The sequence below is a fragment of the Furipterus horrens genome, unplaced genomic scaffold, assembly GCF_987537825.1.
Source record: "Furipterus horrens unplaced genomic scaffold, mFurHor1.1.pri manual_scaffold_2, whole genome shotgun sequence".
NCBI lineage: Eukaryota > Metazoa > Chordata > Mammalia > Chiroptera > Furipteridae > Furipterus > Furipterus horrens.
The window spans coordinates 131,739,457-131,754,699 of NW_028327172.1; positions in this window are offsets into that span (position 1 = coordinate 131,739,457).

Sequence of the window (15,243 nt, forward strand, 5' to 3'; positions counted from 1 at the left end):
GAATTATAAAGACTTGTTCTGTGACTATCAGAGTCTAGAGCCATTTTACTAAAGGGTTAACTGGCCCATGCACCTCTCAATAGTATATCTTCAAACTAAGAGCACATGTTTACTCTCCAAGCTGACAATAGGAATGAGCATTTACTTACTTGGGTTTTTTAATTTATAACTTATACCCCATCTATTTTGAAGAAGGATCTGTGTTACCCTTATGAGTACGTTAATCTTTTGTGCTATTTTACGTTGTGTAATTTTAGGAACGTTAGATTCTCCTCCCCCAAAAGACACACTCATGTCTGAAATCCCACTATTAAAGGATGTTTGTAATTTCTCATGTCTTCCAGAATTATCTAATAAGGTGTAACTGTTGCTGGAGATGGTAGCACCTTACACCCTAAAAGCACCATCTTCATAACTCCATGAGAGTCAGGGCTCAGTGGACTCTGCCTGCTAGCGGATCTGTAACAGGAGTGCGGGTGCATAAGGGCCCCCTTGTCCTCTCCATCCCACTGACTGAACAGTGATCTGGGGTGGCTTGAATATCCCTCTCTCACACACACCCTGCCCTAGACAAGCCTGTCGCTTAACTTTCAGTGCTGGAGTCAGGAAAGGACAGCTTTAAGAATGATGGGTTTCCTTTTTAAAGCCCAGTTACACTGCTTATTTTTGACTTTGGGTTTTCCTCCTCTCCCTCACCTCGGATACAGCAAATCTTGAGTGACCCAGAAACTTGAAGCACCTTCCTTTGGCACAGAGTCATGTGCTTTTGGGAACCAGTGTGAGATGAGGAGCTGAAACTGCTGCAGAGGCTTGTATTTCAACAAAACATTTCAGCCACCCCAGCTCGGTGCCAGGGAACATGGAAGATATAACATAGCATGGCACATGACTCAGCCAGAAGCATGGCCCTGATCGGAGCCCCACCATATCTGTGGAAAAAATTCTCCAAGGCCCTTGGAAGAGAATGACTCATGTCAGAGGGTATTTTTAGGAATCCGTTAACTGGCATTTAGCTCACAGAGGCAGGATCCAATTCGAGAGGAGCTATGAGCTGTTACACACAAGCTGTTTTGAAAGTTGTAATTGTGCCATGGTTTCTTGGTCTGTGGATTGAGTCATCTTCTAGTTAAGCAGAGGGGAAACAGAAAAAGACTGTTGCCACAACAGGGCATTTGATAAGATGCTAAAGAAATCAATGCCAGCATTATATTTATCTTTGCAGGATCACACCTGCTGCTCGAAGCCCATCTTGTAATACTAGGTTAAATTTTGCAAAGTCACCCCTGAGCATTATAAGGATTACATTAAAAAAAACAGCATTTGTCTTAGAGGCAGAGTCTAATAAGTTAAAATGCTTTTTTATACAAGATTGACTCTAGAAGGTGCTCATAAACTTGCATCTCACATTTCAGACCACTGGAAGGGAGCAAAACAGAATAACGGGTGCTGCCTGTGAAAGGTGTTAAAGCTGATTGGGACCCCTTTTCCTAGAAGGTTGGGAATCTCCCAAAAGTTTGTGTGTATGTACATATGTGCAAATGTAGATATGTGTGGGTTTTGTGTGCTTGGTGTTTCAGTGATTGTGTGTGTTTTGTTTGTGTGTGTGTGTGTATATTTGTGTGTTGTCAGGGATATGTGCATCTATGTATCTCTGTGCATGTGTGTGTATGGAGGTGTATTTGTAGGTTTGTTCTCTGCTTGCATATGTATGTGTGCATGTGTGTATGTATTTTGTGTGTATGTATGGTCATATTATGTGTAAGTGTGTATGGTACATGGTTTTGGGTGTGTATGTGTATGTTTGAATGTATATTCAGTTGTGTACATTTGTATGTAGCTGTGTGTGTTAGTTACTAAACATCCGTTTCAGGTAAGCACACAATGGTCCACCCAGCAGCTTGTGTGTGAGTGAGTGAATGAGTGGTGTGCAGTTTTCAAAGCTGAGAAATGAAATCTTTGTTTCAGTGGCAGGAAAAGAATATTCTATCAGTACTCAGAGAGTAATGATTCTAGGAAAAAAGCACTTAGGATAGTGATGAGAATTTCTCACCTTCCAGTAATGATCAAAGGCCAAACAAGACAAACATCCGAATGTAAAACAAACAAACAAACAAACAAACAAAAAAATCCCTTACCCCGACTACCTGTCTTTCACTGTTGCTGCTTTCCTACATTTCCCCCTGCTTGGTCTTCAGGTAACCTTTCCATGTGGGTTTGCCTGTATGTGCAAGCTCTATCCATTCATCACCTGGCCTGTGAGTCTGTATTGACTAATCCTCCACCTGGCAAGGCCGGGTTTCACTCACAGTCATGAACTTAAAAGACAATTCTCCAAATGGAACTATGATCACCCAGAGCTCTCCCAGTGGCATTTCACAACCTTTTCCTGCTTCCACCATCAGTATTATTAAAACAGATGGTGCCTTTCCACTCCAGCAGAGAGCTGTGACAACCAATTTTAGAGAGTAAATCGGAAAGTTGATGTTTCCTTTTAAATAAGCCAAGGAGAGCTGATCCTGTGCAGCCAAGAGAGAAAACCAGATCTCAAATTTCACCCTGAATTACAACCCCCATAACACAGCTCTTTGCCAAAAAAGGAAGAAGAAAACACCAGATAGGATTCTGACACCGAAACTCTGACCACAGTTTCTCCATGTTTCAGTGCAGATAAAAAGCAGAAATATGACATGGTTTCTGTGATGGTATTTTTGGCCTAACCAAAATGAGGAAGTATTAGATAATTTTTCAGGCAAAAATCTTGTTTTGATATCATTTGCAGCCATATTTCCAGACTCAAAATATTTGGCTAATGTGAAGAAGCAGATGAACCCTGGGGTAATAATTTGTCCAAATGGTCACTCTTTAAGAATTCTTAAATATTATAAAATGACATGCCTAAACATCATTGTGTCAAATTATAGTCAAATGCTCCCCTATACATACAAATAGGATAAGAAAAAAGATATTTATAAATATTTACCCTTTGTTTTTCATAGTTATAATGTTTAAACTGCTTAGTTGTCTGTTTCTGCAAGGCATGCACCAGATGTACAGTGTTTTCCCCTAGTATCAGCAGAATGACCAGGGCTTGATATTTGCATATTTTCCAAGTTATTATTGTAGAGCTCATGATTACAGGGAAAAAAACTATTCTGGCTACACCATTTTAACCTTATGTTATATAAAAAACACAACAATCTATGTTATATGTTGTTGTGCAGAAATGAAACATTTTAGAGAAAATCTTTAAATATACTTGTTGGTGGCAGGTACTCTAAGTCAAAATTAACATGAAACACTAAGCACCTCAAGTTTTATGCCAACTCAATAATTCAAATCCTCTAGGCACCTCTCTCCACCCCTTCCTCCATCACAGTAATAAAAGGTAAGAACACACTTTCGTAGCTAGAACATTCTCTAAGGTTAAAGTGATACAATCTATAAATTACAAAGCTCCTGACTTTAACTCACAAAGAATGTGACTTCAGATTCTCTCACTATTGTCTCTGTAGGGTCCATCCCTGTGCCTGACAGAGTCCACATGCTTAAGAAGCACTATGGTACAAATAAATGAGAACCACTCTAGATTTTAAAATGCACCCCTCAACCTCTCTTCCCCAGGTATTTTTCTAGAGATGTAAGCAGAGAAAAAACTAAAATCTGACATGTAGGTTTTAAAGCACACCCATAATTACGATAACGAGTCATCATAACTTTTAACATTTTGCAATATGTTATTCTGATAAAATTATCTTTTCATTTACCAAAATGGAATTATACTGTTCCATAACTCACATTTCATAAGACAAAGAAAAGAATATGGTCTTGGTAAAATTTGCACTTTGTCATGCACATCAACATCTCCTGGTTTTTACTTTTTTTCAGTGGCAAGTCTTACTATTTATCAAGTAGACTACAAATTCTCTGCAGTCAGACACAATCTCCACGTTTTCTAAGAAATGCCTCTTGTTCTGTTAAATGGCCTATCATAATTTCATGAAAGCCTCATGTCTTAGCTCAGGCTGCTATAACAAAATACCACAGACTGGGTGGCTTAAACAATAAATATTTATTTCTCACAGCTCTGGAGGCTGGAAGTCCAAAATCAATGTGCCAGCTGATTTGGTTCCTGATGAGAGCTCTCTTTCTGGCTAATAGGTGACTACCTTCTCTCTCTATCCTCACATGGCAGAGAGAGAGTTCTCCCTCCAACAATGGCACTTTCCCATCATGGGGCCTCCATTTTCATGATCCTGTCAACCCAAATACTTCTCACAGGTCCCACCCCAAATACCATCCCATTGGGGGTTAGGCATCAACATATGGGTTTTGGGAGACATAGACCTTCACTCCACACCACTTCAATATTGTGGATCATAAAATATGGATGCATTTTTGGTTCTGAATTTACATGGAGAAGAATTATCAACCCTTCAAGTCTAATATGAAACAAGAAAGAAAATACATAACAAAATAAATTTCTACAAAAAAGCAGTTTTTTAGACATTAACTGCGTGTTTAGTATATTTCTGATACTTAACTGGATCTCAGTAAATATTTCTTCAATCAATAAATGAATAGTGCTGAATCTTAATGAACCTCACATGATGTTGTCTAAAAGTCCAATTAAGTTAACTAAATGATTTAATCTGGACAATAGAGTTTAATATTTTTTTATTTCTTTACTAAAAAGTGTCTGTCAAAAAATAACAATATTGTTTTAGCATGATGGATATTGAGCAATTCCTGCTGACAATAAGTGGTTTTTAATTTCGTTTACTTCTTGAAGTCACTCTTTGTACGTATTCTAATATCATTGGCATAAAGGAAAATTTTTATCATATTATTTCTTATGTTTATAAATGGTTTTGCTGTAAGTGTGATGAAGTATTGAAAATGCGAGTAGGCTAAGGACATGACTGCATTCAAAAGTATTCTCCTTCAAAATAGCTGAAGATATGTGAGTCATAGTTATTCACTAGTTCATTTATTTCTCATCAATACATTTATAATAGAATCCCTAAGTTTTATTATTTTTCCAAACTTCTAGTGTTTCAGGATGCTCATTTTAATAAGTCTAAGAAAGAGCTTATAATTTTTAAAAATCCAGTATTAGATTATAAATTGTGGTAGAGGGAACATTAAAAAACTATTTTGGCCTTGTCACTAGCTAAATTACAAGGTCCTTAAATACTTATTTTGCCTTTCCATACTTTATTTTTACCTGAAAATGAGTGTTTGTAATACATGAATTCTGATTCTTTTGTTGTTAAAATCTATGGTTCTCTACCACTCATGTCTACAATCAATTGTGATGGTGGGTGTGGGGGGTTGTCACAGAATGCTTCATATACTGGCAGGGCCAGTATTTCTAGTGCCAGTATTTCTAATGCCAAACCCCAGGAATTTACGTAACCATTTTACCTTCTTTCTGCACAAGTGTCAGGGCCACATTTCTCAGAATTCCTTGTGGTCATGTGACAAATTTACAATCAATTATATGTGGTAAGAAGTGATGTACACCCTTTTCATGCCCTTTATTATGAAAATGAAACTCTTGCATGCACAATCCTCAATGCTTTTTTCCCCTTAACTCCCTTGATGTGCACCAGCATGGTGGCCTTGAGAGTTCTAGAGTGGAGACATAAAATGTAAGAACCTGGGTCTCTGAAGCACTGCCTGGAGGAGAACCACTCACCAACTAGGAACACCCCTTCTGTGCAATCTGTGAGAAAGAAACAGACCTCTATTATTTGGAGCCACTTCCTAGGTTTGTATGCATGCTTGTTATAGCAGCAAGCTTTTCCCTAGCTATTGCACTATTTTTTTTCACGGAACTGTGTGGATCAGACTTGTCACTTTTAAAAATGACTTTGAACCAAGCATAGGTATCTACATAGGAGACTGAAACAGTGATGTACAACTTGTTAGCAATTTTAGCTTTGTTGGAGCTAATGGATGAAACTGAAAGGTTTGACTGTTCTTACTACTTCCTCTTTTCCCTTTCTCTATTTTAATCTTATAAATGTTGTGGGGCTGTCATGCAGACACCATATAAATTATCTCTGAGCCTACATTTTTATGTCGATTTGTTCTACTAAATTTAAGTTAACACATTCCCTTAGTTCATCATTCAGGGAGCTGTCTTCTGACCTATGTCTGGGAGACAGCCTAGGAGATTTGATTTATACCCCTATTTCAATGCCTTTGCATAGTCAGAAAAGAAAGAAAATTAAGTCAGGAATGGAAGGCCCTTTCTTTATTAGAAGACTGAGGCTGAGATGCTTAAATGATGCTGTAGCCAACACAGAGTTCTCTTGTGTATGGATGATACATGTATTATCTGCTCCTTATTTCTTGTTAATCTCTCTGTTGTCTGTCTGATGTACAGGTTCCTGCCAAAGAACCTAAAATGACTGGAGGAAAAAGGAAATTTTTGAGGAGGTGCATTATCTGTCTTTAAAACTGATGAGGTTTTTCTGATTCATGTGTTTATAGATTTATTCACTCAACAAGTGTTCATTATATACACACTCTGTACCAGGAAATGTGCAGGCTCTGGAATCAAAGTGCTGAAGACAGATGGGGGCTCTGCCTTCATGGAGTGCTGATTTAGACCCAGAGATAAGGATCTTTTATTAGGAGCACATCCAAGATGACCTCAATATTTCCAGTAGCCATCTGGAGAGGAACTGGACATGCTTGGTGAAAATCTTGGTAGACACTGAGACAGGTATCAGTTCAGGCCAATTGGATGGGAATAGACTTCACAGCATAAACCCTGCTCCCTGCCAGGCAGGGATAGGACTTGATCGAGAACCACTGGTTGTTTTTGTTTTGTTTTGTTTTTGTGGGGTTTTTTTGTTTGTTTGTTTGTTTTGTTTTGTAATAACCTCACTTCCATTATGTTCCTAGCCTCTGCATCACCCTCCTCACCTTTTCAGCCCCCATTGCCTTTTCCCTTCCTCCTCCAGTCTTTTCTTTTGCTGGCTATCTGAAAGGAGAAAATGTCTGGAAGAGAAAGTTAAAACCCTTTTATAAAAAATGATGCAATTCCACTAAGATAGCAAGATGTCCCTGGCTGCTGCCAAGCTCTCTCTCAGACCACAATAGCCTAGCAATGGTATTCCCACCTTCAAGGTGGCCTCCTTGCAACTGTGAGCCAAGATCTTTCATTTCATGTCTCACCTGTACCTGCTGCAGCACTCCTCACTGTCATTCTCTAACATTGCCTGCAAGAACGAGAAACACATCCACCAGTGTTACAGCTGAGATGTCCAGGTGAAAGTGAGGAGAACCTCGGGGAGACATGAATCTCTAAATGAGACACAACTGACAGAGAAACATAAAAGATAGGCTTCTTGTGTCTTATCTCTGAGAATTTCACCAGCACTGAATTGTATTAGTTAAACAGCCCATCAACCATGGTGATATTTTTAGACTTACATCATTCCCTCCAAGGAAAATATTTAATATATGGACAAATTTAGGAGCTGCATTTGGAAACAAAAAGAGCTAATACATTAGGTAATGATTGTAGATATTAATAGTATGCACTCTGCTTTCAACATCTATTTCTATAAACAATCCCATTTTCTGTCCAGCTATACCAAAAGAAACCTCTTTATATTTTCTTTTGTAATTCTTTTTTCAATATTAGTTTTCACTTTAAAGTCTCATTTACTTTATTATCTATATAATGACTCTTAATCACCAAATCTAGTCATGAATATTTCTGAAAAAACAGGGAGTAGGATGCCAATATGCTGACATATCTCTGGTTTGCTAGCTTCTTATTATAAATACAGCACACTCCAACATGGGACACCAACTCTCCCTTTCTTTTTCTTCTTCCCTTTTCTTCTCCTCTTCCTCTTCCCCCTTCTTCTTCCTGTTTCTCTTCTTTTGTAGAAACTCATCTTTGTTCCTCAATAGTCACAGTCACACAAAATTCATTCAAAGAACATTTACTCTCAGACCTGGAGTCTTCAATAGCAACAGCCTGAGAAAATACTTTGGGACCAGGACAACATAACATTGCATTGCTGAGTCATTTCTTCTCATAAGCTCCACTGGAAAGGATAAAAAATAAACACCATAAATGATAAAGGTTTAATTCACAGGTTCTACGGACAAAGTGAATCCATATTCTGTGTGTTTTCCCACCAATTTTTTTTTTCCCAAAGCATTCTGCTCAATGGGAGTTTCAAAAGTTATTTGGAGAGGAACACAGTGGAAACAAAATAAATCTGGATTACCTTAAATACTAAGCTGTCTAGGACAATAAAATATACTTCAAACTGGAAAGCAAGTATATTTCAAATATAAAACTGGTCTGTGATTTAGAACGTATATTTCCTGTGATCAGAACAGACTTATAATTTAAAGTATAGCCCTAGCTCACATTAACAAACATGACAATCCAAAAATAGTCTGCCTAGTGACTGAGTCAGCTTTGCAGGGAGAATTAAACATTTACTGGTCACTAAAACTGACCCCAGCTTGTCTTTCTTTGGCTAGAAATACAGTTGGGAATAAGCAGCTCTACTATGAATAATCAGCCAACATGTTTCTATTCTCCATCTCATCTGTGTCTGGTGGTGTGTAAGGTGATATAGGAGTGAGCAAGGCAGATAAGAGTTCTACCCTTTGGGAGCTGGTTACTTAGAGCACATCACATGAAAGCAATAATTATTAGTGTTACAAAAGAGAAATATGAGGGTGTACAGAATTGTGGTTAAGTGATGGAGCAAGAGCTCAGCTGGCTTTCCTTAAAATTTTGGTCCCACCATTGAGAGGATAAAGTCTCTAATCTTGTACTTCCTCACATATAAAATGGGAATGTTCCTAGTATCTCCTGGGTGGTGTTGAGTAAATGTGATAATGTTTGTGAACTGTTTACACAATATGTCTAGCACACAGTAGCATTTATACATGTCAGCAATGGTTATTTTTACAAGATTTTTTCCTGTGTAGCAACTTTTACATTTAGGTCCCCATTCTATGAATTGTATACCATCCAGGAAAACTGTAGTTTTAAATTCTTAACAACATGCATGCTTTGTCTGAGAAAATAATGTGCCCATAATAGCATTAGCTCTTTGTTTACTATTCCATTCCTATTCTGACTGTAGCATGATAAGGAATGAAAGTCAATTCAAAATAAAGCAGCTTCTTATCTCTGCTTTCTAAGGAAGGAATGAACCAAATGAATAAAGAAGAAAACATTTTAGATTATACTTAACCCCTTGTCTCAGGATCTACTCCTGGAGAACCCAAACTAAGTTAATGAACATTTTCTCTCTTTCTCTCTCTTTTTTTTTTAATTTTCTTTAATAGACTCAATTTTTGAAAAGGCATGAATTTAAGGAATACCAGATGTTATCATGTTTAAAGTAGTCATTAATTATAACTAATATTTATTGGTAGCTTACTTAATGATAGATATGATTCTTAGGAACCATATACTATTAGTCTTATAAAAATGTCTACAGAGAAATAAAATTAAGTGTGCGTACTGCAGCTTCTGATCACCTCAGTTCAGCTCTCTCAGTACATTAATCTGAGGAAGGCTTCTCGACAACAAATGAGGGTGATACCATTATTATTATTCCTGTCTTGTGCACCAGGCAAGTGAGATGAAGTGAGGTCAATGCTATGCTCCTGGTAACTGGTACAGAAGATCTCTAACTTAGGTTTTCAATTTCTGTACCATCTGAGCTCACCGCATCAACTCTAGTAGCCTAAATAATGAAACACTAGGTCCATGTTGCTAATTTGATTTATATTTCACACTAGAATAAGCAGCCATGGTTATTTATGTGACTTTGTGTATGCGTATGTGTCCATGTGTATGTGTGTGTAGATGTGTATATGTGTGTGTGCACTAACATATTCACCAACTGGCGTGCCTAAGAAATCTGCCTATATTATTCTAGTTCATAAACTTTCCCAAACTAGTGATGAAATAAAACAAGTCTGAGATCTTTATTTTGACATAATTCTTCAGGTACGGTTTAACTACATATCTGATGATGTGTGACTTTATCATTGGATTAGATTGTTAATTCCATTAAACTTTGGAGGAGAGGTTAAAAGTCCATAAAAAGGAAATTAAATGGGACAGAGACCCTTTGACTTGGAAATAGAGGAACGCTGCCTGCTACTGAGATGAAAAAATAAGCCATGACTAAAAATTTATGCACAAAAGGATATAAGTAAATCACATACATCTATAATAAACCAAAAGAGGAAAGGTCAGCTTCTCATTATGTAGAAAAGTAAGCATTTGTGAAAATTCTATTATTTTAATTTATTTTCAGTATTGGCTAAAGTGATAATACATTTTATTTCAGACTGTGTCTGAAAACAGGAATTGGTCCAATTCTATTTGTTCCCAGAATTGGCTGATTCTTTTCTACATTTCTGTTCCTTTTGGCTAAAAATTATTTGAGACAAAGGCTCCCTTTCCCCAGCGACTCCTCACTCTAGCAACAATACCTCATTGATTCTAATCTCACTTCTCATTGAGCTTATCTGGTTGGCTCCAAATTCATATTTACATGGCCTGTATTTATCTCCAACTCTGATTCTTTCAATGTTGGCATTATCTTTACAGCATTTCTTATTTCTCAGCATTCTGAGTTTGGTACCCACTCATCTTGGTGAATCTCTTTTCTGGGTCTCATGATTAGGAGTTAGGAAAAAAGGATTCTGATATATTTTGATGATAAGTGGTCACTGGAGTTAACAAAAGTTGGCAAAAGTTTCAAAAATGTTTTTTAGGATTATCAAGTTACTTACACAAGACCAAATAATTCATTGGTTTGTTATTTTTTTGTAGTGAGAGACAAATGTAATTAGAACTTGGAGTCCTCGGAGGCAGTAGCTCTGGATTCATGGGAAGCCTGCAAAGGCAGCTTGTGGCTTGTAAGCAGACATTAAAACTGAGGAGGGAAGTGGGATACTGATGAAGCAGGAACCATACAAAGAGAGACAACAGAGGCTCAGGAGGGGAGAGTATGAATGAGAACTGCCTGGCTTAGTCCATGCTCTGGACTGTCCTTCTCTGCATTCCTTTCCTATATACCAAGGCGGTCAAAAATTCTGTGACCCCAGGGCTTAGCAGACTTACTGTTACTGGCTTTCTTGCTCCTAGAAGAGCACATATGAGTGAATGAAGTGATAAGCCAGGAAACACAAGCAGCTGCAAAGCAAAGCTGCACCTGGGCCTTTTCCTGGTGGCACACAGAGGTGAGCAGGGCCCTGTGGCTCTAACACCCTGTGGTTTTTCTCACATGCTACTTATTTCTTCTTTCCATCATCATGTTTTGATTTAAGGCTTAAGCCGGTGCATAAGCTAGGCTTTCACCAGCTCTGAGACATGTTTCCTAGTGTGGTTTTGACACTTAGAGAGATTTGAAGGAGATATTATGAGGACTGGTTTGGCCAAGGCAAGCAATAATATCTCAAAGTGATGAAAGGAAATATTTACTTAGAAAGTTATCCATTTCTTAATGAGTGAGACTTCATCACTTAACAAGATAAATTTGTTTTAGGATTTAAAAAAATATATCATGTACTTTTGGCATGGGAACTAACAAAGTAGATATATTGCTGTGTTGTTATAAAGCTATTGTGAAAATGCAACTTTCTTAAACATGGGAAATGAGTAATTTTTTCAATTCAGTCTTTGTAGTATTTGGTGACTTTATACCATGACTTTCATATACTTCATATAAAGTAATTAAAATATGTGACAACATATTAATATTATTCTAGCTTATACTAATGAAGCTTTGTGACATTCTATATTACCTAAATAACTAAATATAAAATGACCCTTTGTATCTATTATTGTTAGGGCAATAAACAGATTTTATTAACCATATGCTAACTTAAATAAAATAAGAATGGAAGAATATGAAACATTTTAGAATTTCATTAGTCAGTAGGGGCATGGTGGAGATAGGTACCTTATTAATATGTCAGATATTCAATTAGTTTTAATAATTTTAGTTTCCAATTGGGTTAAAATGCATATGTAGATTTCTAGGTTCAGCGCTATGGATATACTGTAATGTTAAGTGGAAAACCTTCTTTCAAGAAATGTGATGAAATTATGGGGAAAAGTATCAGAACACATTCAATTTACTTAAAGTTATATAAAATGTGTGCATAGAAGACTACACTAAGGGCTTTTTCAGGCTGAGCTCTGGTGAAGAGAAGTTGGTAGAATTTGAAGCCACGAACATACACCTAGAATATGTTTTGAGAACATGTGCTTACACTGCTTATAAAGTCCAAGAACTGCCAAGCTAAGACATGAACTGAAGAATTATCTTCAGGCCAGTTACTTACCTGGGACTCTTGGCAAAAGTCAATAAAAACCCTCTATGCCAGATGCTCACAATCTGGGCCACAAGGGACCCTCACTGGGAAAAACGGCCTCCCGTTTTGAGTTACACAGCACAACAGCCATGAGCGCCACTGTGCAAACCAAAAGAAAGTCTTAAACTCAATGATTTGAAATAATAAAATGGAAACTTAAAAAAGTATTTTTACAGGAGTACAATTAAAATTCCTCAAGTCATAAATACGATCAAAGCCCTAGAGAAAAAATAAGACAATGAAAAACATGAGTGAATCCTGCTAGAATTTAAAGAAATAACACAGTTGTTGAAATTAAAAATTAAAGGCTAGATTTAAAAGAAGGTATAATATAAGAGAGACTTGTAAGAACATAGCCAGGAAAACAATGCAGAATCGTGACCAAAAATATAAATAGGAAGACAGTGAAAGAGAGGAACGTGCATGTGAGACAGAATGAAAATGTTCAACATATAAGCCAATGGGAGTTCTGAAAAATAGTATAGAGGGAAGGGGGATGGGAACAAAACCAAGCCAAGGAGAATATCTTCACTAAAAATAAAATAATAAAGAAAAAAGAGATACTACCTAGAGAGTGGCAATTTCTAGTCTAAACATAGATTTATTAGTAGAAAATATCCAAAATAATAATAAAAATAACAATAATAATTTGGAAGTTACAAAATTTTTATAAATAATACATTAATCAAAGCATACTATTGTAGTTATAATGAGAGAACAATTGCAAAACAATGTAAGCATCTTCTAAAAATATCTTGTATAATATAGCTAAATTTTTATTTGGAGAAAAATAAGTTGACATAAATGCATATATTAGGAAACAAAACTAGCAGAATTCTTAAGCAAAACTTTCAATGAAAAAAAAGTCTTAAATTACCCTAAATAAACCTCAAATTCCAGAATGTTTAACATAAGAGGTATAAAAGCAATATTAGTGAAATAGAGAAGAGAGTATCACTGGAGAATCAGAAAACTGAGTTTTTTTCTTTGTCAAGCTTAAAAAATAGACACACCATTGAAAACTTTAAAGAATAAAAATAAAGCAAATGTATATGCATATAACAAGAGAAATTACATAATGTCATGTAAGTCATACTTAAAGATAAAATACACTTTATGTGAATGTTACATTAATAAATTTAACATTTTTACATAAAATAGACAACTTCAGAAATACATAAATTACAAAAACTATAAGAAAATAGAAAAATAAAAGGCAATTCCAAACCAGTGTAATTAAATGAGTACATAAAAATGTACTCATACATAAAGCACAAGAAACAGATGGATATAAACAATATTTCCCAAACCTTAAAGACTATAGTCCCAATTTTATACAAACTGCACAAATAAAAGAGGGAAAAAAAGGAGGAAAATCTCTCCAACTCATGAAATAAGGCTAAAATGACCTTGATTTCAAACAAGGAAGGATGGTAGGTACAAGGAAATTTCTAGACCAATCTCACTTTTATATATAAATGTAAAAAATCCTATATAAAATATTAGCACACTGATTCCAGAAATGTTCAAAAAATAATGATACATTGTGATTGATATAGATACCATCAAATTAAATATGGGTCAACAATAGAAATAGCATCAATTTATTTTTCCACTCTCACAGAATGACCTTAGTAAATGGGACAGCAAGGCAGAACTACAAGAAGGTCCACATTTATCAAATAACATTGACTTATTTCTAATACTTGTGGTTCCAGCAGCCAGAAAGCATATGAAAACTTAACTAGAAGCATTCATCCAATCAAGTGGCAACTTACTATTTTTGAAATGTTATAACTCAAACTTGGAGATGGGGCTAAATGACAATACCTGCCTATGATACATGGCATGGTGACCACAAAAAGGGCTTAATATTAGAGTCATGGGGGTAAGAAAGATAACCCAGGGTATCCAGAGTTCTGGGTCTAACATTAAACAGCCCCAGTCTGGGATAATGCCCATAGTTCCCTTGGGAAAATAGCCCCATAATTCTTTAAGATAACAGTTTTTTTCTTAATGGTTACATGGTTCTATCTATCCTAATTATGTTATAAATATAGAGACAAAAAGAATTAAATTGTGGAATTAATTATTTTAATAAATTTTTTAAAATCCATATTCATATTAAGTATTTAAAGTTATCTATTGATGTATTAAAATATACAATAGGCTTATATTTTAATTCCAATCCAAAATGATGTAAGAGAAGAATTTTAATTTGTTAAGTTTTGAAATTTTGTTAAATTTGGAAATGGCATTGGAACAGCAGAGAAATTAAAAATTGTCACCTATATTAATTTATTAGATTTTTAACATCTACCTGTGAGCTTACTAATGCAAATGTATCTTATAATTGAGGTGATTAAAATAAATTGGAATATATTACACTTATAAACATGGCTTGAAATGCTTAAAGATATTTAATTAATTAAGCTATAAATATACCTTTAGATCGTGCTTAAATGTTTGACTTTTTATTTCAGTAAACTGATGGTTAAGTATTTAAACTAATGTAACACCTGAACAACATTTACTTTGCAGACAGTCTCTGAATCCCTAACCCTCACAAAAAATAACAGCAACAAACTCCTTTTTGTATCAGTAAGCTCATTGATAGATTCAGAAGGTTAAAATATGATAAACTTTCATGATTAAAAAATCTTTGATAAAATTTAACACCTATACACGGTGCAAGGAAGGTTGTTTTTAGAAGGTTTAGGAAAGAATGATTAGAGAGATTTTTTTTTTTTACCTCATAAATGTTACATTTCAAGTCTCCAGTAACAATAATACCTAATGGTAAAATCTTAGAATCATTTCCATTATAAGTCAGGAACAACACAAGTCATCAAG